This window comes from Lepus europaeus, chromosome 16, assembly GCF_033115175.1.
Source record: "Lepus europaeus isolate LE1 chromosome 16, mLepTim1.pri, whole genome shotgun sequence".
NCBI lineage: Eukaryota > Metazoa > Chordata > Mammalia > Lagomorpha > Leporidae > Lepus > Lepus europaeus.
The window spans coordinates 30,815,892-30,839,385 of NC_084842.1; the positions used below are offsets into that span (position 1 = coordinate 30,815,892).

General features: G+C 35.4%; 1 pseudogene; it reads right to left on the reverse strand.

Moving 5' to 3' along the window:
- Nucleotides 1-6,562: 6,562 nt before the first annotated feature.
- LOC133775533 (U2 spliceosomal RNA) lies at nt 6,563-6,734 on the reverse strand (annotated as a pseudogene).
- Nucleotides 6,735-23,494: the final 16,760 nt, after the last annotated feature.

The window sequence follows — 23,494 nt, forward strand, 5'->3', positions numbered from 1 at the left end:
CATTTTCTGACAAAAGGAGTAGTGCTCTGATCACAATATATTTGATGATTAGATGTAGGAGTGCATACATCAGGTAAAGAACAGTTACTAAAATAAAGGTGTTCCAAGTTAAGAAGAAAAACTGCTATACTTCCTTCTTTCTAGTATATATGCTTAACTCTTGTAACTAAATATGAATCTACAAATATGTATTAGAAAATAGATCTACCTAATTTCAAAAATAAAGGTACATTCTTTATTTTAAAATACTAAATATATGACTTATTTTTTGTGGTCTAAATACAGTCTTTTTCTCTAGACAGAAAGAAATTTTCCATTCAAAATAGCTCACATAACTTCTTGTCTTTGTAATCAAGTTAAAACTGGAGGAAATGACTTGCCTCCATCAGCAGGATACCATTTTATTAAATTCAATCAAATGTTCTATTTACACACTTCAATCCTCAATAAAACCCAATTTTATTATTTGAAACCTATAATCTTCAGTGAAATTGAATAAGTGTATTTCACCGAAGCTGAAGTGCTGTGTTATATTAATCAGCTAGACAACTTTTATAAAAAGGTGGAGAGGGGTGGAGTGAAATCAGCAACAGGGATGGCCTGTATTTCACTAAACTGTTTTAGTCCTCTATTTAAAGTTAATCAATTTTAAGGTTTATGTCAAAATTATGATTAAGTAAATACTACTCACTATAATAAAAATGTTTGCATTTTAATCTATTTTTCACATTCCAAATGAAGGATTTTATCTTGAACACAGGAAGAGAATACTAATATTTTAGTACATTTAGAATACAGAAACACATCTTTCTAGCTTATACAGAGACGGGCGTTAGCTGCTTAGGAATGCTAAGACAAGACAAAGCATAAAATATATAAAATACAAATTAATGCAGGAAGAAACACCCAATTCCAGCGCTTCAGAACAACCTTATTAAGTAAATTATGCCATAAGATGAATAAGTTAATCACAGTAAATTTTGACCCACAAGGACATCAACACAGAGCAGCAACCATACCCTGTCTAGCTTTCCTTCAAGTTCTCAATTAGTCTCCTGTATGTCTCTGTGGACTTTCTTTGAGCAAGCCTATGTGAATGTTTCTACTTTATCAATAGAGCAGAGCAAATAGCATGGGATTATGAGTCAGATGCCCTGTTTATAGCTATGGATTCAAAGTTAACTATCTGTGCATCTTTGGGGATGTAATGTATAGACTTTGACCCTCAGCAAGTGTACTACCAGTTTCCATTATCACCTGTGGCAGACAGGGCTAATTAGACACACTTCAATGTTTCTGTTATTACACGGAGGTTCAGGCATCAAGTTCTAATCAGTTTAAGGCAGCATTCAATTGTTTATTAAATTTTTCAAATTTTGAGATTCTAAAACTAGATCTTTTCTAAGGTCATTAGCATTTCTAGCATTCCAGGACTCTCAATACGCCAAACCAATGAATTAACTCTTGATATCACCTATAGTGACTGCAAAATTCTCAGCTCTCTAAATAATCATCATGCTGTTTTTTAGTTTTTTCTCGTGCTTCCTAGCCCAGTGTCCCTTAATCTGACATAGCTGGCTAGAGCTTCTTGTGGGTCTCCCACATGGATGCAGAGGCCCAAGAACTTAGGCCATCTTCTACTGCTTTCCCATGCCTTAGCAGAGAGCTGGATTGGAAGTGGAGCAGCCAGGACTCTAACCAGTGTCTGTATAGGATGCCAGCACTGCATGTGGCAAGCTTTATCCACTATACCACAGCGTTAGCCCCCCAGCTCCACTTCTGATTCCAGCTTCCTGCTAAGGCACACTCTGAGAGGCAGCAAGTGAAGGCTCAATTTCTTGAATTCATGTCACCACCAAATGAATCCAGAATTTAGTTCCTTACTCTTGGGTTAAACTCAAGCTGGTGGCTGTTGTGAGGAATTGGGAAATGAACTAGTGGGGTGTGTTCACTGTTGCTCATTTTTTTTTTCTTTTATAGTGCTAATTTATTTTCATCTTGAAAGACAGAGAGAGAAGAGAGAGCTCTTCCATTTTCTGGCTCACTCCCAAAAAGCTCTTAATAGCCAGAGCTGGGCCAGGCCAAAGTCAAGAGCCTGGCACTCCATCTGTGTCTCCAGCATGAATAGCAGGGGTCCAACCACCTGATCCATCATCTGATGACTCCCAGAACGCATTAGTAGGAAGCCAAATGGGAAGCAGAGGATATAAAGGACACTGTGAAATGGGATGTGATCATAGCAAGTGGCACTTTAACATGCTGCACCACAATTTCAATATCAGGGGAGCTCTCACTCTCTACCTCTTTATCTCTATCTCTATCCCTATCTCTTCTCTAGCTATCATCTCTCTCTCTATCTCATTGAAAAAAAATTACAGGGAATGCATTGAGAGCTTAAATGATTTGGCAAATGCCAGGCTCATCAATGATACAGGCTAGGCTAAAAATTGCCTTCTCTCTCTTTTCTTTTCTCTCTCTTTTCCTTCTTCATTTAATAATCATTTATGTATTTGGAATCTGTATCAAGTGCTGTGCAATACATAGAAAATTAAGAACCTCTAGGAAATTACTAGATATATTGCCTGATCCCTAGTGGTAAATGAAATAAACCACCTGAAATGTAGCATTTAAGGCCCTGGTTAACCACCAAATCGACTGAGCAGTCTCAAATAAAAGAGACATGATTTTAATAACTGTGGAGATCAAAGCAGAAATTATAAACCACCCTTGGTAGAGAAAATGGTATGCATATTACAAATCCTACTAAGATAATTGTGTATACATGGGAATTCATCCCTTAAATATTCAAGAGAGATAGAGATGATTCCCTAATATGATAACAGATGACTTTTTAAATAGACGTAAATAGGGGCCAGCTAAGCTTCCACTTGTGACGCTAACATTCCAGATAAGGGTGCTGGTTATAGTCCACTTCTGATCCAGCTTCCTGCTAATGTGCCTGGGAAGGCAGCAGAGGATGGCCCAAGTACTTGGGCCTCTGAAACACATGTAGAAGTGAGTTTGGTGTTCCTCACTCCTGGTTTCAGCCTTGCCTGCACCTGACCATCGCTGCCATTTCGTGGCAGGGTAAGGATGGTGGTGAACCAGTAAATGGACGATCTCTCTGTCTCTCCATCTCTATTTATCAGACTAAATTTTAAATGAATAAATAAAAAATAAATATTCCTTACAAAAATAAATAAAAACCCTAAACAGACTAGTTTGACACATTAGCTATTTTATAAGAAATTTCCCATATTATTTAAAGAAATAGCCCTACATTAAAACACATATATTTTATGGCCGGCGCCGTGGCTCAACAGGCTAATCCTCCGCCTTGCGGCGCCGGCACACCAGGTTCTAGTCCCGGTTGGGGTGCCGGATTCTATCCCGGTGGCCCCTCTTCCAGGCCAGCTCTCTGCTATGGCCCGGGAAGGCAGTGGAGGATGGCCCAAGTCCTTGGGCCCTGCTATGGCCCGGGAAGGCAGTGGAGGATGTCCCAAGTCCTTGGGCCCTGCACCCGCATGGGAGACCAGGAGAAGCACCTGGCTCCTGCCTTTGGATCAGCGTGATGCACCGGCCACAGCGGCCATTGGAGGGTGAACCAATGGTAAAGGAAGACCTTTCTCTCTGTCTCTCTCTCTCACTATCCACTCTGCCTGTCAAAAAAACAAGAAACACATATATTTTATATACCAGCTTTACCAACTTTCAAAGTAGTTCTGTTAATTCTTTAGTGCCCTTTTTTAAAAAAAAGATTCCTACAATTCAGTAGCAACCTTATTGAACAAATTCATTTTAAATTGTATTATCTGCTATTTGTCTTATTTTATATTACGAGTTTCCACTGAGTGCTAATAAGTGCTTGCCATTGAAGAGGCTTGCATTTAACATCTGTCACCAGCATCCAGCAACTGCACCTACAGGGAACTGTCAGAGAGATTGTTATTCTCCTTTGTAACACCCTGAATCTGTCTCACATCATTTACATACAGATAGTTACAGGCATTCATCATTTCATTATGCTGACGACTTCACTATTCTGATGTATAATGTCTCTTTAATGAGCCTCAAAAAATACAATATTCCTTGATTTATGACTGCTTAACTGAAAAATTATACAAATTGGCAAAAAAATCCTCATAATGTATTTTCATTTTTCCTCCACATTACACTTATATTTAACAGTGACTCATGAGTTAAGATCATGCTTCTTTGACAAAAGAAATGATCAGAATCTGACTTACTATGTTTTAGTGCCACTGTGGTTTATGTGCATATTTAAAGTTGCATAGCAAAAGTGTGCTGATGCTAAAAAGAGGCAAATTAAAATCGATCACTTTTTTCCTCAAGAAAGATTGTGTATTGGACAACCACTTTCAATATCACTGTGAGTTTGATAAGGCCTCTTCAGTTATTCATGTTTCCCCTTTTCGAAAGTAAATATTGAGAACTTGGGACACCAGAAAGAGCTCTACATAGCAACAAAGAAAGAGTCAAGGAAAAGGAAATTACAAAAGACAATTTGAAAAAAGGATAGAAGTCTTGGAAAAAGGTTGAAGTTATTGCTTCATGCACTGCTTGTTTAATCCTAGGTTCCCCTTTCATGCCAGGTATGAAAAATGTTACCAGTCTTGCTTCCTAGCCTCTTGAAAATGTATCACAAAAAGTGATTTAAGGGGCTGGCGCTGTGGCGTAGTGGACAAAGCCACCACCTGCATTGCTGGCATCCCATATGGACACCAGTTCGAGTCCTGGCTGCTACACTTCTGATCCAGCTCTCTGCCACAACTTGGGAAAAGCAGCAGAAGATGGCCCAAGTCCTTAGGTCCCTGATCCTGTGTGAGAGACCCAGAGGAAGCTCCTGGCTCCTGGCTTTGGATCAGCCCAACTTTGGCAGTTGCAGCCATCTGGGCAGTGAACCTCTCTCTCTCTCTCTCTCTCTCTCTCTCTCTCTCTCTCTTTCTCTCTGCCCCCACCACTCTGTGAATCTGCCTTTCAAATAAAATAAATAAATCTTTTTTAAAAAGACCTGTTTATTAACTAAAAATCATTATCTCAAAGATATTCATTGTTCCCCAAACAGGTAAGTTTCAAAGAGGTTTAAATTGTTCATGTGTTTTCAGCCTTTGCCAAAGTAGGAAATTCTCAAATGAAGGGCAAATCACACTAGAATGAACACAGTACTTAATAGAATAAACACTGAATGTTGATTCACAGAAGAGCTCACAAATCAGCATGAGTAAGTATACAGAAATAGAAAAATAATAGGAACTGGAATCCTTAAATTTGATAGACCCTTCTCTTAAGTTTAGCATCCACCCAAAACTTCTGAGATTATTTCTAGCTTTCAATTTCAACAGAAAACCAGGCTGAATTAATCAGAATCATTAGAAAAACAGTAAAGTAAGCGCAGAATTGTTTTCCTTTAGAAATAAATGATTAAATTAGATATACAAATCTCGATGGAAGACATTTGTTCACTTACACTCTGTAAGCATATGTCCATTCCTAAAATATACACAAGGATATTATATTGTATTATATTATATATTACATTATATAAATTATATTACATTATATTATATTACTTTAGATCTACCTTTGTATTTCCTAGCTTAATTATTACCTTTCAAACTCACTAAATGACTTTTGATTATATTTAAATTTGTGATAATTTACAGAGAAAGAATAATAAAGAAAACAAGCAATGGGATTCAATTATTCACATATTCATAAATAGAAGAATTTTAAAAATCTGAATCAGTATGACATAACACACAAAAATTCTTCTGTTATTGACTACTTGTATATTTAATGGATGGACTCTCATGCATGCAAACTTTACAGAGTAAGATTTGTATTAAGCGGCTGGCGCCGTGGCTCAACAGGCTAATCCTCCGCCTTGCGGCGCCGGAACACCGGGTTCTAGTCCCGGTCAGGGCACCGATCCTGTCCCGGTTGCCCCTCTTCCAGGCCAGCTCTCTGCTGTGGCCAGGGAGTGCAGTGGAGGATGGCCCAAGTGCTTGGGCCCTGCACCCCATGGGAGACCAGGAGAAACACCTGGCTCCTGCCATCGGAACAGCGCGGTGCGCCGGCCGCAGCGCGCTACCGCGGTGGCCATTGGAGGGTGAACCAACGGCAAAAAGGAAGACCTTTCTCCCTGTCTCTCTCTCACTGTCCACTCTGCCTGTCAAAAACAAAAAAACAACAACAACAAAAAAAAGATTTGTATTAAGTATGCTACTTTGTCAACTTTCACACATACTGTGGCTCCTGATTTCCATTTCAATTCTCATATGTATTAAAATCATGTTTCTTTTGTTTGACACTTCTTAGGAAGGACACATGAGAGTTCTACCCCTCTTTTTAAGTCAGGATTATCATCGACATGTTTTGTATCATTATTAGAATGTGATGTAAGTAGTTACATATTGCACTAAATAACAAGTTCACATACATTTTACATTTGAGTAAAGTAAGACTGTCATCTTGACAACACACTAACAGATACACCACACAATGAATATCTAAAATCATTGCAAACTTCTTTATATCTATCAGGTGTTTCTCGGTTTAGGATAGAAGGATTCCTATTTCCAAACACCTTGAAATCAACCATGTATTCATTTATAATTTCAGGCCACATAAAGGTCCTGATTTTTAATTTTAGTTTAGGTTTAAGGAAAGAATAACTTCTATACTTGATCTTAGCCAAAAGGCCGAGAAGCAATAGAAAAGAATAACTTCTAAAGTCACTGAAATAATATGGTATCATCTTCCTGAGTATTATATTTAAAAACTTAAAAATTAAAATATCCATCATTTGATGTTTATTCCAGCCTTTAATGATGTGATTACTTCTAGGCCTCCTCCTTGATGTACTCAAATAGAAACAGTAGAAATCATTGTAATGAGTTCTCACTGAAATAATTTTTACATTCATTATAGCACCTAATTCTCCTAATAACTGATACTATTTTTATCCACATTTTTGAGATAGAGAAACTGAAGCTTGGAGAGATTGACACTGCCATTGTTATAGCTTGAACAAGTGGGACAGCTGGTCCTGAAGTCAGCGTCTCCTTGCACCTCACCTTTCTGTCATGTCAGGAAATGCACTTCCAGTTTTTGCCTCCTTTCCATGAATCTTTAAGGTCTCTCTTATCCTCCAAGGCATTCTATAAGCTTCATATCTCTCACATTTACATCTAACTAGCAAAATAGTCTACAAACATAATACTTTTCTTAATTCCTTTGTCTCTTTTAGCTTCTGTCTAGTCTTAATCCTTCTCTTCTCATCAAATTTGTTTCTGCTCCATCACTGTTGACTCACTCTTCAATCCAGCATTATCTGGTCTCAGTCTTACCACTCTACTAATCCTGCCCTAGTCTGATACGATAAACCCAGGATCTATTAAGGATCAGTGTGCTCTTCCCTCTTATTAGATATATGTGCTCCCTAGCATTCCAACTCTCTTCCAATGATTGACTTCCATATTTAAGTGTCTGCAAATTACCATCATCTGGTGATTCAACAGGAAAATATTCAAGAACCCCAAATCAAAACACATCCTTTTCATAAGCCTGCTTTCCTCCTACATGACTAACCTCAGTCTGAAGTATCATTCATCAAATCAAAATGTAAAAACAGGAAAATTTCTTGTTTCTTTTCTCCCTTGCTCTATTTTATTGGCATTAAATATAAAATTATGTGTTGAGTTATTCTGATTTTGTCACCTCAAGGTATCCATCTTCTTTCCTCTATCCAACCCTGTACATTCTCAGGTTGCATTATATTACTCAGCTTGCTATTTATTTTGTGAAACATCAACCTGATGTAGTCTACAAGACATGTTCTCTTACTAATTCAGCCTCCTACCTCCACACTATATCACAGGTCCACTCAGTTTAGGTCTCATTCCCTTGGTTACTTCTTATATAAGCCAGTTCTTTCCTAATCCTTGTGTATTTTAAATAGAAGTAAAATGCAGTGGTTAAGTGCATGACCTCTGGCCTCAGTTTTACCACTTACTGGCAGAAAGGTTACTTAAACACTCTTAACCTTGCTTATTCTCTATGCTCATATCCACAAATGGAAGACAACCATAGTACATAATAGAGTATATGTGAAGATTAAGTACACCATTTTGAGCAAGCCTAGCATATATCAAGTACTCTACAATATTGTTACAATATTTCTGCTATAATAGTACCTAAAATATGTTCTACAGACTTTCCAATAGATACTAAGCTCCTTGAGGAAGAAAATTTATTTTATTATCACTAGCAGTTCATGCCAAGCACAGATCAAGGACCTCAGTACAATTAAATAAACTAAATAAGGCTCTCTATGTGACAGTGTTCTAAATGAATGGCCAATTTTATTGGAGTTTGATCCCTAAATTGAACTCAATGGTAAATAGAAAAGTAAAGTAGTAGCAATGTGGGTTATAACTCCAGATAAAAATCCCATGTTTGATTTTTCAGGATTAACCACAAGAAGCTATAAAGGCTATGTGGCAGGCCTTTTAGAGGAAAGCTGCCTTCCCGCTGTGGGAGTGCTGCACAGACTGTGCGCTGCAGCCAAGGACTCACGTCTCCTGGCCAGCTCTACTATTATACATAGCTGTACCTACAACATGTACTTTCATTTAAAAGCTTTTTTACCTGGAACCTTCAGCAGAGGTCTTTCTCAGGCACCTTTGCTTAGACCTCCTTATTGGAGGGAGATGAGGGAATGGGGTAACCGTGTGTGGAGACACACTTTGAGCTGAGCTGACTCCATCAGTACTTAGTAGTTTTCCACTCCTAGCCCCATTCCTAGCCCCATTTCTATTCCTTCTTCCCACCCTCTTCATCCCTTGACAATCACATCTATATTGATTCACAAGACCCTCAGCCAGTGCCTTTCCATGAGGGAAAATGGTACAGAAAAAATTATCTTCCTCTAGTTGAGTCTTCTGCTAATATTATCCCAGGAAGTCACTGTTACTTTCATTTTGAGTCATTATATTAATCACCTACTCAAGGCACCTGACAGCTTAGCTCTCTTCAGCTTAGGTACTCTCTTGACAATCAAGGAAAAGACAGAAAATGAAGATTGCAAAGAGAAAATATTATAGAAAATAACACTTGTTTTCTCTTATTTTGCAAGATGGTGTTATGTTTTGAGTGATCTCATGATTTAAACCAGAATACTCTTACATTAGAAGATATATTTAACTTATTTATTTAAACATTAATACATTGTGGACCTGGAAGTCTATCATATGATCTCATGGCACAGATAGGGTGGGTGACAAGGCTATATTGACTCCTATTCTTAAGCTCTAACTTCCATAGAGTATAGTTTAAAGGGTTGACTCTGGAAATACACCCAGGTCCAAAATATTGTTTCTTTGTTTCATTTCTGGAGCCTGTGTCTGCAATGTCTCTTAATCAGAGGTCAGGGTTGTACTCCAAAAAAGGATAATCTGATAGCAGAAATGTAAATATTGTATTTTTCTCATATTTCATATCAAAAATCAAGTTAAAGTTTGTGAAAGAACTTGCTTCAGAATGAAGGCTAACGATTTAAGAATGTATATCCTCTATTACCAAAAGTCTGGAATTGAGTAGATTTAGAAACTGAGAGAGCAGATATATTGGTCAATGGGATTTAGTGTCTCGTTTTATGTCAGTTTTAATCTGAGACATATTAAGAATGATGTAGCACAAATAATGAGCAAAGGAGACCACACATTCCACATCATAAATTCCTCAAAGAGGAATAGTGATAACAGAAGCCTTTTCAAAGGATTCATGATCAGCCTCAGAAGTGCTGAGAGCTCGTGAGAAAGACAAGACTGCAATTTTTCTCGTCTTGGAGCAGAGACAACTATATGAAGCTGAGATATGGTGCAGATCTCCCAAAACTAGTACAACGCATTCTACTACAGTAGATTCAGTTGTTGCACTAACTGCCCACTTTCAGAGTCTAAAAGAAAGTTGAAATAAAAAAACAAGAAATCAAGGTATTCATCTTTGAGAAGAGATTTCTGAGACTCAGCTTTGTGTTTTAGCGTTTTCAATATTACTTTTTCCATTTCTACTGCCTGATATTCCTGTTTCTTCTGGCTATTCACAGGGGTCTTGAATAAGTTTACAGGAAATGCATATTATAAAAACTATTAATGGATTTCATTTTTTCCACCAGAATAAACTTATCTTTTAATTCTATTTTTCTGTAAACTTGTTAAACAACCCTGTACATCAACTGTTAATAATTGGATTTTCTTAAGTAGCAAAAATACAAATACTGCTACCATGAAGTTAAGATTCAGTCCTTAGCAATTAAAGCACATTTTGTAGATCTGGCAACTAAAGCTCCTCTTTACGTGCATGTCTTCTATAATAGAGTCAAATTAAAAAGAAGAAAACACTCAGTAGAAACATCCCTAAGTATCAATAAGACCATTAAATTTCTTTGAAAAATAGTAAGAATGAACTCAGTAAGAATCACAAAGACAGTCTTATCTATTGTTTTCTTTAATCATGTTATTTAAATGAGCTTTTCCTACTATGTAAATGATGTAATTTTCTGCAAAAAATATAATCAGCATGCAGATAGTATGATACATATAAATCATCCTCACATGCATATGGATGACACTACAAATAGCTTTTTACGTTAGACTTAACAATCATAGTTACTTATCCCCAAATTGTAATTTATCATTTAGTGGGCTATCCATATTTCCAATATTAAGTCTAGGCATTTAAATTTATTCATCCTCAGTTACAGATTTTCTTTTTTAGAAAAACCTTGGAAAGTATTATACAAATTACCTGCCAAACAGAATAAATAGGAATTTGCAAAAATCTAATGTCAAGGAAATGTTAAATACTTGCACTTAAGAATAAACAAACAAACCTGGTTTATTGAGCAAACATCACATTGAAATATCTTATACATTAATACCACTAGAGGGCTTGATACATTTTGCTTATTAGAAAAATTTCTTACACCATGTTATCTTCTTGGTATAAACGAATTTCTATACACTCATCCTTCTAATCATAGTGATTTGCAAAGACATACTTACATGTATACATTGGTATAAACACATTATACAGTGATTAGTTAACAAGGAAATTTTATAGACTGAACATTGCATTAAACAATTCAAATGTGTTAAATAAACTGTATGGTTCCATATACCACTTACTCTTAAATGTCACTTAAAATTATTTCCACAAATCTGTACTTAACACCATGGTTCTGATAAATGGCCTAGCCATTTTTGAAGACTATTAATTGCTTTAAAGTAACTAATGAATTTCTTTCAGTCACAAGTTATCAACAATATTAATTAAAAACAATATTACTTCATCTAATAGGAATATGTACCTTGATAGAAATTTCTGCATGACTTTAACCTAGACAAATTATATTAAGGACTACTGTACATAATTTAAGAAAACTGCCTATCAATGTTTTTGAGAAAAAATGAGTAACACGATTAATAAGTTTAATTTTGTCTTGAGGATAATTTGGCTTTAAATAAATTTCATCATTCATATTGCAAATACACTTTTATGAGACAATGAAAAAGAAAATGCCTTAAAACTGATCCTGAAATCTCTACTTACCCATTTAAAATATAAATTAGATCCTTTATCCAAGGTCTTAGATACAGGAAAAATACTAGTACAAATATATTTTTCAAATTTTGCAGTATAAATTCTGAGTTGTCCCTACATTATATAATACAAGATATCTTTAGATTTATGAATAAGATTATGAAATTTAAATTGCTTCTTTCACAAGGACTTTCTGAAACTATATGTTCAATTTTCTGACAAGAAAATTGTGACCTATGATAGACCTCAAACAATGTAACAGTGAAATGGCCAACAAGATCAAACTCTTAACCCATCACAACAGCACTCACACCTAAGTTACAGAAGAGTGCTGTGGAATATCAAGTGGAATGTCTCTTTCTTCCTTTAGATATTTAAATCAAGCCCTCAGGTCAGTTTACCAGATTTTTTTTTTTTTTGTATCTGTGAATGCAACGATTTTGTATGATTAAATGGCAGATGCTGTAAAGAGCTCTAGATAACTTAATTAAGTACAGATTGAGCATTCCATTAACTGACCTTCGTGCTATAATCATTGATATTTCCACAGAATGAAAATATCCCTAAAATGTAAACAGCCTGCCTTACAAAAATTTTCAAATCTTGTAACTCATATTACACTTCTTAGTCATAGAAAGGCTATCACTCTTTCTAGTACAGCTTTCCAGAGTTTTTTACATTCTCATTAGACAATTATCACATTCCTAAGTATATTCTGCAAAAGACCACATTTCTATAGTAAACAAAAGTCATTTTTGTCCATCATTTTTGTTTTTAAGTATTTGCGCTATAATTAAGTGATTCTATAGCCCAGAATTTTCATTTTTTCTTTTCAAGTTGCTATTCCTTTGTTAGCTAGTGTTTCAGGAATTTGTAGTGTTTGATAACTATTACTACACTACATGCATTATTGTTACATTCTGTGAAAGCAAACCACATGTGACATCATCAAGCTACAAAGAAAATAAATGAACTACAACAGAAAATACTTACAGTTATCCACCTCTATTACTGTCTTAATGCTTCATCCAGACTAAATATCACATGAGAATATCCAGAGGTTATTTTTGTCTCCTTTCCGTAGCTTATGTGATCACTTCATTCAATTCTGAAAAAATAAAATTTTAAATGTTGTACTATCAAATGGAGGGGAACAAATTCTGTGAATTTATAAAAAAACAGAAAATCCAAGAATATTTTCTTGGCTATAATAGTTTTCTAAATACTGAGAGAATGTTCATATAGCATGAAAAATTTTTAAAACCATATATGAAACAAAAACAAGCAGACCTTCCATAATTACACTAAATGATGCATTAGACAAGGCCAAATGGCATTCCTTTTACCTCCAGGTAAGGTGAGAAATGAAACATCACACACTCAGAGTGATCTTAATCACTTATATTTTTATGAGTATATCTAGGATGCTAAGAAAGATAGGAAACATGGGGCTGGCGCTGTGGTGCAGTGGGTTAAAGCTCTGGCCCGAAGTGCCAGCATCCAATATGGACGCCGGTTCTAGTCCCGGCCGCTCCTTTTCTGATCCAGCTCTCTGCTATGGCCTTGGAAAGCAGTGGAGGATAGCCCAAGTCATTGGGCCCCTGCACCCACGTGGGAAACCCAGAGGAAGTTCCTGGCTCCTGGCTTTGGATTGGCACAGCTCTGGCAGTTGCAGCCATCTGGGGAGTGAACCAGCAGATGGAAGATCTCTCTCTCTGTCTCTACCTCTCTCTGTAACTCTGTCTTTCAAATATAGGAAACATACTTTTTGTTTATATAAATTACAGAATTATAAAACTAACAGCGTATTTTGGTGAGTTAAATTAATTTTGAGTTTCCACTAGGTCAATTTATCCTTCTAGATCCAATAAATTATACATATCCATATTATGTTTAACAAAAAAATTAAAAATCATGAAAGACTCATTAAAGAAAATTACAGAAAAAAAGGTATCACATTTTTACTATGGACTGACTCCAGGAAACACAAACATTCAGAGGTATTGAGTGAACTCCCAACAGCAAAGGGAAAGAAACGCACCCTTTTGCCTCTAGTTAGGTATCAGTTATAGCCAAGCCAACCATGCTTCATGTAAAGGTTTTCCGGTAGGAAGCTCTTAAGGCTAACTGACATGTGCTACTGCATTCTTTTAAAGGGAATAATCTTAGTATATTCTAAGAAAAGCCACATGATTTTAAGATATGGTTTCTTTATTACAAAATAAAAACAAGAGCTATTTTAAGTCCAAAGGCTATAACTTCCTAAAGTCAGAATTTGGTGAATTCATTTCATGTGAGCCCTGAAGACTGTCACAGAGAATAAGAGTAGAAGTTACCCAATATAACCTTTTAATCCCACTCTCTGTGGACTGAGCCAGTTAAAGAATAAATAACTTGATAGAAGACTCCCATCTACAAAACAAAATCTCTAGCTCTCAGTGCAATTACTAGATGTCAGTCAGTAATGGCATTGAATTTATAACTCCCTTGCTTTCTGATTGGTTAGCATGTCCGTTCCGATTTTTACAACCTTTCTTGCCTCCACAGCAAGACTTCTTTTCACTTCCCTGATCATATGATTGTTAATCCTTGGTCTTCAAGAATTTCAAAGATCAGTTTATGTATTGATAACAACTCTATTCTCTCTGTCTCTCTCTCTCACTGTCCACTCTGCCTGTCAAAAAAAATAATAATAATAACTCTATTGAAAAAGTTCAAGGTAAAGAGTTGACTGGACATTCAAGAATATTTTTCAGAAGTATCTTATTCAACTATAGCTTCTCTGGTTATTTTATGTTCGCTTTTTTCCTCTGAATTCTTCTAGCTTATGTTAGTTCTTTTTTTTTACCTCTTTAAAATCTTTCATATTCTAATTTCTGTAGTTGTTTTCTGTTTCATTTTTGAGGAATATTTCAGAAGATGTTCCATTGTTTCTCAGCAATGACTGCATTTCCTTAAAATCTATCTTTGTAATTTTTAATGTAAATTTCATTTTATGTGTGTGGAGATTAATTTTCAGTATTGCCTCTCAGGCTCTGATTATTTGGTCTTCATTTTCTGTTGCATTGCAACCTCTTTGTGAAAATGAATGCTAGGTCCTTTATATTTTACTTTCACATTTATGTGACTGATTTGTCTGAAATATTTCCTGTATTTTATTGCAGTCATTGGAAAGTGATGTCTTTTATCTATCATTTACTCACATATGTTACCTATCTGTCTTGTTTTTGTTGGTGTGGATGTCAAGTTTCTGTGCACACGTAAGATGTTGTTGCCTTTCCACTACTGAATGGAGCCATTTATTGGCTGAAACAATGTGCATGTGTGTGCATAGGTATGCGTTTGTGTAAAAGTTTGTAGTTTCAATTTGATGTCCTTGTCTCACACATTCAAAAATGTTGTTTTGCTGATGATGCCTATGTTTTCATTATTTTTGTTTATTTTGTGTTTTTCATCTGTGTAATCAGTGTCATGCAGAGTTAATTCCTTTACATCAAGAAGTCACTCAGGAAAAATTTGTTGAATGATTGAATACCTGAATCTGTGAATTAATTGACTTTCTGCATGTGGACTAATAATGATGGCCTCTAGTTTTTTTTCTTGATAGGTTTAATGAACCTCATGTAGTTTAACTGACAAGGTAGCTAGCATAGAAAATCTTGCTTAATGCCTGAGCAAATACTCAATAATACTTCAGAAAGTTCATTAAAAAATGGATATAAAAGATACATTTATTGTGGTGCAAAAATATGAAATCCATGCAGTTTTTCATAATAAGTGTTTTCCAAGACTGTTTGAAGACATCTCACTTGTTGGCTCTCAGAGTCTTGTTTCAGTTTCCATTAAGTCTGTCACTCTATGGTAGTTGGCAAACATACAACTTCTCAGGCCGTTGAATTTATGAATATTTCAGTTATATTTGCCCAAGCATTCATTGTCAAGCTCACTGGAAACCAGAGACAATGCTATCAGAACTGTTTATGAGGGTTATTAGGAAATGAACAACATAACTCAAAATTTGGTGAAAATTACAATCTGTGACCAATTTTTCATTCCAATATTACAACTCAGCTTTGAATTAGCTATTTACTGTTTTGTAAGCCTAGAGTAGATTGTGTTATTTAGTATCAAAATGCACTAGATAATAAAGCCTCATGTAAAGAAATTGAACCTCTCTTTCTTTTTCCAACATTTTAAGTCAGTTTTCTTGTCAATAACAAAAACCTTAGACACTACCAATCTACCACCTGAAAAATACAATGTTATAAATTATAAGCTTGAATCAAACAAAAGCATAAGGGGGCCAGGTTGTGAAAGGGAGATAGCGATACTTCCATCCAACACCTGTGTCCTTTTTGTTGTATCCTGCCATTCTCCCCAGTGATATGATCTGTCTTATTCTCTTAAGTTGTGGAAAACAATCAAGGTTAGAGTCTGTTTTACTCTTTGTACAGAGCCTTATCCTCAGAATCATTTTCTGTTCTTTGTGGTTATTCTGCTGCTCCATAGGAATGGGTGGTGGTAGGTAACCAAGTGGCTTCTAATTTTCTATACCACAGATAACAAAAACAGTGTTTAAAATTTCATGTGCTGAAAAAGAGTAATGATCTTGCTAGAATGTGGACTTCCAATATCTGTCATATTTTGATTTGTTTCTGTGATCAAACAAAAAATAAAAACTGCAGGTTCTGGATTATATTATTCATAAAACAAGTATATTTATAATGAAAATAAGCTTAAATTGCTTTAATGGAAATAATTCTACATACAGTAATAAAAGCTGAAGTTTTAAGACAAAGTTGCTTTAATGAAAACAAGTAGTTTCAAATGCTGTATACAGCGCACCCATCCTACTTCTCAAAGTCAGAATATTATACACTCATTTTTTATGGCCATTAAAGGTTATAAAATCTCAAAAATTTTTGGCATACTTCTGTGTTTCCTTTAGCTACTACTCAGACTTTTGCTCAGATTAAGGGCAATGAGAAGATAGATGGAATAGAATAGCTATTGTTCACCACTTGTCCTATATTTCTAACTCTGCAGCTATTTGGTTCATTCAAACAACAACAACAAGAAAATGATTTTAAGATGATTTGACTCGATAGGATAACACTATTAGGTTTCGGTTTTTTTGTTGTTTTTGTTGTTGTTGTTGTTGTTTGTTTGTTTGTTTGTTTGTTTTTTTAACAGGCAGAGTTAGAAAGAGAGAGAGACAGAGAGAAAAGTCTTCCTTTTCTGTTGGTTCACCCCCCAAGTGGCTGCTACGACTGGCTGGCGCGCTGCGGTCAGCGCGCTGTGCCCATCCAAAGCCAGGAGCCAGGTGCTTCCTCCTGGTCTCCCATGGGGTGCAGGCGCCCAAGCACGTGGGCCATCCCCCACTGCCTTCCTGGGCCACAGCAGAGAGCTGGACTGGAAGAGGAGCAACCGGGACAGAATCTGGTGCCCTAACAGGGGCTAGAACCCAGGGTGTCGGTGCCGCAGGGGGAGGATTAGCCAAGTGAGCCGCGGCACTGGCCAACACTATTAGTTTTTAGTTTTTAATTCATTAAAATGTTTCTTTCATTTATGGCATCATATAGAAAGATATAGCTTAATGTGTGACCCACTGATAGTTTTCTGTATTAAATTTTCTAAAGTTAATATCAATATTATACTAAGAAAGCAGCCATTTTTGATAAAAAGAAATGATTTTTTTCATACAGTTTTAAAAATAAACTCCTATACTACAAATATATAAAACTTACAATTGAGAGTTTGGAATGTTGATATTTGGGCATAGACTATCATCTATTTAAATCTCAAGTATTTAAATTTCCAGATATTAAACTGGATCATCCACATATAAGCTTCATTATCCTTGATAAGCATGGCTGTGCACCATGCCACCACAAAAAACACAAATAATATTCAAAAATGAACATTGCATTCTGGCTCCCAATGGGAGATTCAATATGCTGAGTATACTGTTCATTTACTCTTAGTATGGAACTCACTCCTCATCAAAAGTCATTGCTACCTTGAAGTGTTTGCTTCCTTCTCACACACTTGAATCCAAAACAGGAGTCACTAAATATCTGACTAAACCAGAACACGATTTTGAATGATAAGATAACCAAAAAGGGGTCAGCGCTGTGGCATGGTGGGCTAAACCTCCTCCTGCAGTGCTGGCATCCTTTAACGATGCCAGTTCCTGTCCCAGCTGTTCCTTTGCGCTCTTTTCTCTTTCTTTCTTTTTTTTTTAATATTTATTTATTTACTTAAAGGTGGAATTACAGAGGCAGAGAGAGAAAGAGAGAGAGAGAGAGAGAGAGAGAGAGAGAGAAAGAGAGGCCTTCCATTTGATGGTTCACTCGCCAAATGGCCACAATGGCTGGAGTTGGTCCAACCCGAAACCAGGAGCCTGAAGCTTCTTCCAGGTCTCCCACGTGGGACCCAAGGACTTGGCCATCTTCTACTTTTTTCCCAGGCCACTGCAGAGAGCTATATCAGAAGCTGAGCAACTGGGATTCAAACTGGCACCCATATGGGATGTCAGCACTGCAGGTAGAGGCTTTACCTGCTATGCCACAGTGCCAGCCCCTGCTCCTTTTCTGATCCAGCTCTCTGCTATGGTGTGGGAAATCAGTAGAAGGTGGCCCAGGTACTCGGATACCTGCACTGCAAAGGAGGCCTGGAAGAAGTTCCTGGCTCCTGGCTTCAAATCAGCCCAGCTCTGGCCATTGCAGCCATTTGGGGAGTGAACCAACGGATGGAATACCTCTCTCTCTGTCTCTCCCTCTCTCTGTCAATAACTCTGCCTCTCAAGTAAATAAATAAAATCTTTTAAAAAAAGATTAGCCAAATAATAATAATTAATATCAATTATCTGGTCAGTGCATATCAGATTGACATTTTTCATGGCTTGTTTCATTCATATATGAAAAAGGAAGTACCATCTTCTCTATCTTCACATTCCATATAAACAAAATGAGGCTAGAAAATGCTAAGTAGTTTTCTGAAGGTCATATACTTGGCTAACACAGAATCAAATTAGTTTCATGACAAGGTTGATCCTTTGTCATGACAAAGGATATTAAATGGCATAACATAAGGCCATTAAATGATGTCTTTATGTTACTGAACTACTTATTGTAGAAAACAACAAGTTTTAAAACAATAAAGTAAGAAATTTCATGAAATATAACACTTTACAGGCAATACTTCAATTTTTAAAAATACAATATGTATGCATGTGATGAATTTTTCAAAATGATAAGAAAAAATACCAAAGGAACTCAAAAACAGTTGGTTTCTCTGAAATGTCAGTCTACATTAAACTACATTTAAGGAAATTATTTGCAACATACTAAAATGCTGAAATTCTGAGTTAAATCAGTATAGGTTATATGGAGGAAATAAAAATGAATTATTTAGCAATATTTCAGAAACATAAATATAGTACAATATATCTGGCATTTATGTTCCTGCAAACATGAGGAATTATATCTATTTATCTACAGAATTCTTGATTTTCAAAAAGTAAATATTAAGGAAGACTTGATATGAAAAATACAACAAATAGTTATGCATTGAGAAATGTCAATATTTAAGCAGATAATTTAACTCAATCCTATGTTATTCGTAATAAAATAAATAAATGAGTCTCCAATAAGAACTATGTTAATACCGTCTACACTATTTTTGATTTATTATTTGGATAGGAAATGTTTATAGATTTTTTTCTTCAAAGTAAGCCATGATTATAGTAAATACTGAAAAAAAAAGTAATTCAATTCTATAGGTTTATAGATTCAATTCTGAAAATTTTAAGTTATAATGTCATCCTTTATACACTATTTTTATATCAGGATCTCACATAACATAGATATATAGAATAGTTTAAATGGCAATTTTTTATTAGCTTTTTGTTGCTATAGTTTCATGTCCTTGTGTGTTTGCCTCAAAATCTCATGTTGTTTCTTTTGATTACTGAATGAACTCCTGGCTTTCACAAAACCCAGAATGTCAATCAGTGATAAAAAGATTTGCTGATAAACTTTGGAGCTATAAAAGGAGAAACACAGATATCTGCTTATTTCTGCAGGGTCAAATCAAGTAAATAGGCTAAGAAACTGGAATAATGCATAAATTATAACCTCAAGAATTATGTCACTTCCTCATTGATAAGTTTTGATGTTAATTTTGACATATAACTCATGTGAATTTTTATTTTTTTACAATCTTCCATACTGGATGGTGTTTCAATATCTAAGATTGGATCTAATCTCTTTTAAGTCAGCAATTGACAAAACCTTTATAAATGCTAAAAAAAAAAAAAAGGAAAAAGAAAATAAACACACTTGACATTTACAGTTTAATAATCTAAACACAGAAAGACAATTTTTTTGCAAAGGATCAGCCTACAAGAATACAGCACTTACAAGATTAAGAATGGGGAACAAAGGACAAATGCACATTGGTCCAAAATGATAAAGTTGTCAAAAAATTGAATTGATTAAGGATGAATTACTTTCTGTTAGTACTTTCACAAATTATAGCCAGCAGGGCTTAACTCAAAAATTATAAGATCACCTGGGAGAAGAGTAATCTTTTGTGTAGTATGTTAATGGATTTGAACTCTTCTATGATCTTTCCTTCATTTTTTTATCCAATTACTAGAATTGATTGAGAAAAGAAGGCAAATTGAAATTTTGGGATTTTTTAAACGTTCATGCCGGTTCACATCACACATATTTCATTTTCTGTCAGATATGCCAGATATATTTGCCAGATAATATTATAATGTTTTTCTATTAAGGTTTTGTGACTTCAAGTAGTTGTTCCCAAAGGTATTTAAAAGTCAAATTTTCTAGGCCTTAATTCATTCAGTGTCAAACTTTTCACATTTTGTAGTGCGTTTTTTAAATTGTACTGCTGAATAAAGTTAGACGTAATTTTTCAATAGTTTACCTTCTTGAAGAAAGGTATTTCCTTTTCACTAAGTAATCATATATGTTACTTTTTCAACCATAATGTGAGTCAGATTATATATTAAATAAACATTTTAAAATATTCATTACACTAACATTTTAAAAAATCAATTAACAAGTACATCATCAGTGAAGTAAAGAATGTTTACAATTTTATCAGCTTTTCTCATGAAGAACTATATTTTTAAATGATTTTGTGCATAAAAATGAGAAATAAAGTGATAAACATCTTTCTTAACCCTTAATTTAATTTCACAATGCAATACTCATATTAACTTTCTTACTATTTGCTTTATGTATGATAATACAAAATTAGATAGTGTTATTTCTTTACTTGCATAATTATAGACATTATTGTACCTTTCAACCTAAGAACAGTTTTGTACAATTAGAGAAGGTTATTTCATTTAGAATAATCATTGCTTTTAAAAATTACTAGATATTACTGGCAGATCATGATTTTTAACTGCATGGGTAACAATTTTACTATACTCTAAATTTGACTAACCCTTTTTCAAAAGTATGGATCACTGATGCAAGTAAAACAAATACTAGGAATATTAATTTTCTTTCATTTTATATTTTAAACCTTTTCTGTCTTCAACAATTTGTTTTGGACTTTGTTGAGGTATTGCAGTGCTTGTGTTTAAGTAACTGTTTTTGGAATGTCATCTGGATCAGTCCTTCCTTAGTTCACCCTGGAAGGAGTCCTTTACTTGATCTATAGAGATACATTCTCTCTGAGTTCCTACCACTTCATTGCTACAACTCCAGTCGAGTCTGGTTTGCTGGTTCCTTGTTATCTCCACATAAGGCCCCACAGCACAACTTTCTCTGTCCCTTCTTCACCTTCACTCTTTAGATCTAGATTATCCAATATGGTAACAGTGTATGACCATGTGTAGTATTTAAGTGTGAACTTAAATTAATTTAAATTGAATGTAATTAAAATATATAGCCACATAGGGCAAATGCTTCTCCTCTTGTCTTTCTTTGAATTTCCACAATCATCAGCAATCCATGTGAAGTCTACATTCAAAAATTTATATCAAGATGTATACTACTGGCCGGTGCCACTGCTCACTTGGTTAATCTTCTGCCTGCCGCACTGGCACCCGGGGTTCTAGTCCCTGTTGGGGGTTTGGGGCATTAGATTCTGTCCCGGTTGCTCCTCTTCCAGTCCAGCTTTCTGCTGTGGCCTGGGAGTGCAGTGGAGGATGGCCCAAGTCCTTGGGCCCTGCACCCACATGGGAGACCAGGAGGAAGCACCTGGCTCCTGGCTTTGGATGGGTGCAGTGCGCCGGCCGCAGCACGGGGGTCGTAGCGGCCACTTGGGGGGTGAACCAATGGAAAATGGAAGACCTCTCTCTCTCTCTCTCACTGTCTAACTCTGCCTGTCCAAAAAAAAAAAAAGGTATACTACTTTAGAGTAGAAGAGTTATTGTAAAGGGAAGTCAGGAAGAAAGAAAAAATCTGAGGCTATAGACAGGAATCAAAACCTGGAGGGAATCTGAAATATTTAACAAAATTTCATTAGCATTTACCTTTTGACCCAGCAGTTCTTTTTCTAAATGCTATCCCAAAGATACACTAGTCAAAATATGAAAAGATATAAGCACTATTTGTAATGGCATAGATGGGAAATAGACCAAATGTTCATCAATGAAAGGATTAGTCATATAAACTAGTTCATCCATTTAATGAAGAAGTACATAGCTATAAAATGTAATGAGGTATATATATATATATATATATATATATATATATATATATATATGACTTTGAAGCCATCCCTGGAATATTTTGTTATGTGAATTATATAAAATAATCATAGCATATATTTAACTTCTGAAGCTCTCAGGAATTGAGAAGGCATTTAAGGACTCTTTCCTCCAATGAATAGTTTATTTAAAGCTATATTGAATATAAACTTAATTTCATTAATTACTAGAGCCAATTTCTGACATTTTCCTACTAATTTATCTCTCTCATTTTTAGGTTCTCCTTTACTATTCTTGAATGAATGTTTTATCCAGACCAGTGGTCTCTGTTGGTACGTGGACACTGAGACTAACATAATCAGCTTGCTAGGATGAGGGAATACTCTCTCAATTACCCAATTCTTTAGAATTTCTGGGATCCCTTTTAGGTATGTCTTTGAAGCAATTTTGAAGTTACTGATCTCCAGAGGACTATTACCTCTATATTGAGTAACTTATAAAATTTAACAATATGATCCAAATTTAGAATCTATTAACAAAGAGTTTTTCCAAATTCTTTAAATTACATCCTGGAGCTTCATTGTGGCATAGCCAGTAAAGCTGTGGCCTGCAGTGCTAGCATACCATTTAGTGCTAGTTCATGTTCCAGCTACTACACTTCTGATCCAGCTCCCTGCTAATGGTCTTTGAAAAGCATTAGAGGAGAGCCCATGTGTTTGGGCCTCTGCTACACACTTGGGAGACCTAGAAGAAGCTCCTGGCAACTAGGTTTGACTTGGCCCAGCTCTTGCCATTATGGCCATCTTGGGAGTGAACCAGTGGTTGGAAGCTTTCTCTATATAGCTTTCTCCCTGACCCCGACCCTCCCATTATGTAAACTCTTTCAAATAAATAAATCTTTAGAACAAAATTACACCTTCTAGTGGTTAAATGATTTGTTATCACATTAATTTCTAATCTTATTTTTATTGATACTACCCTGAGATACAATTGACCTTTCTTATGGTCTTTTATTAAATTCACATTCCTTGCTCTTGATGAGGCTATTTAGTAGAGGATGTATTTAATGTAGCTACTTCGTAGAATAAAAAGAAAAGCTACTTGAAAGTTGGGTATACTAAAGTACCCAGGGAGGTTAAAAAATAATTATGAATATACAGATTATATATGTAATTA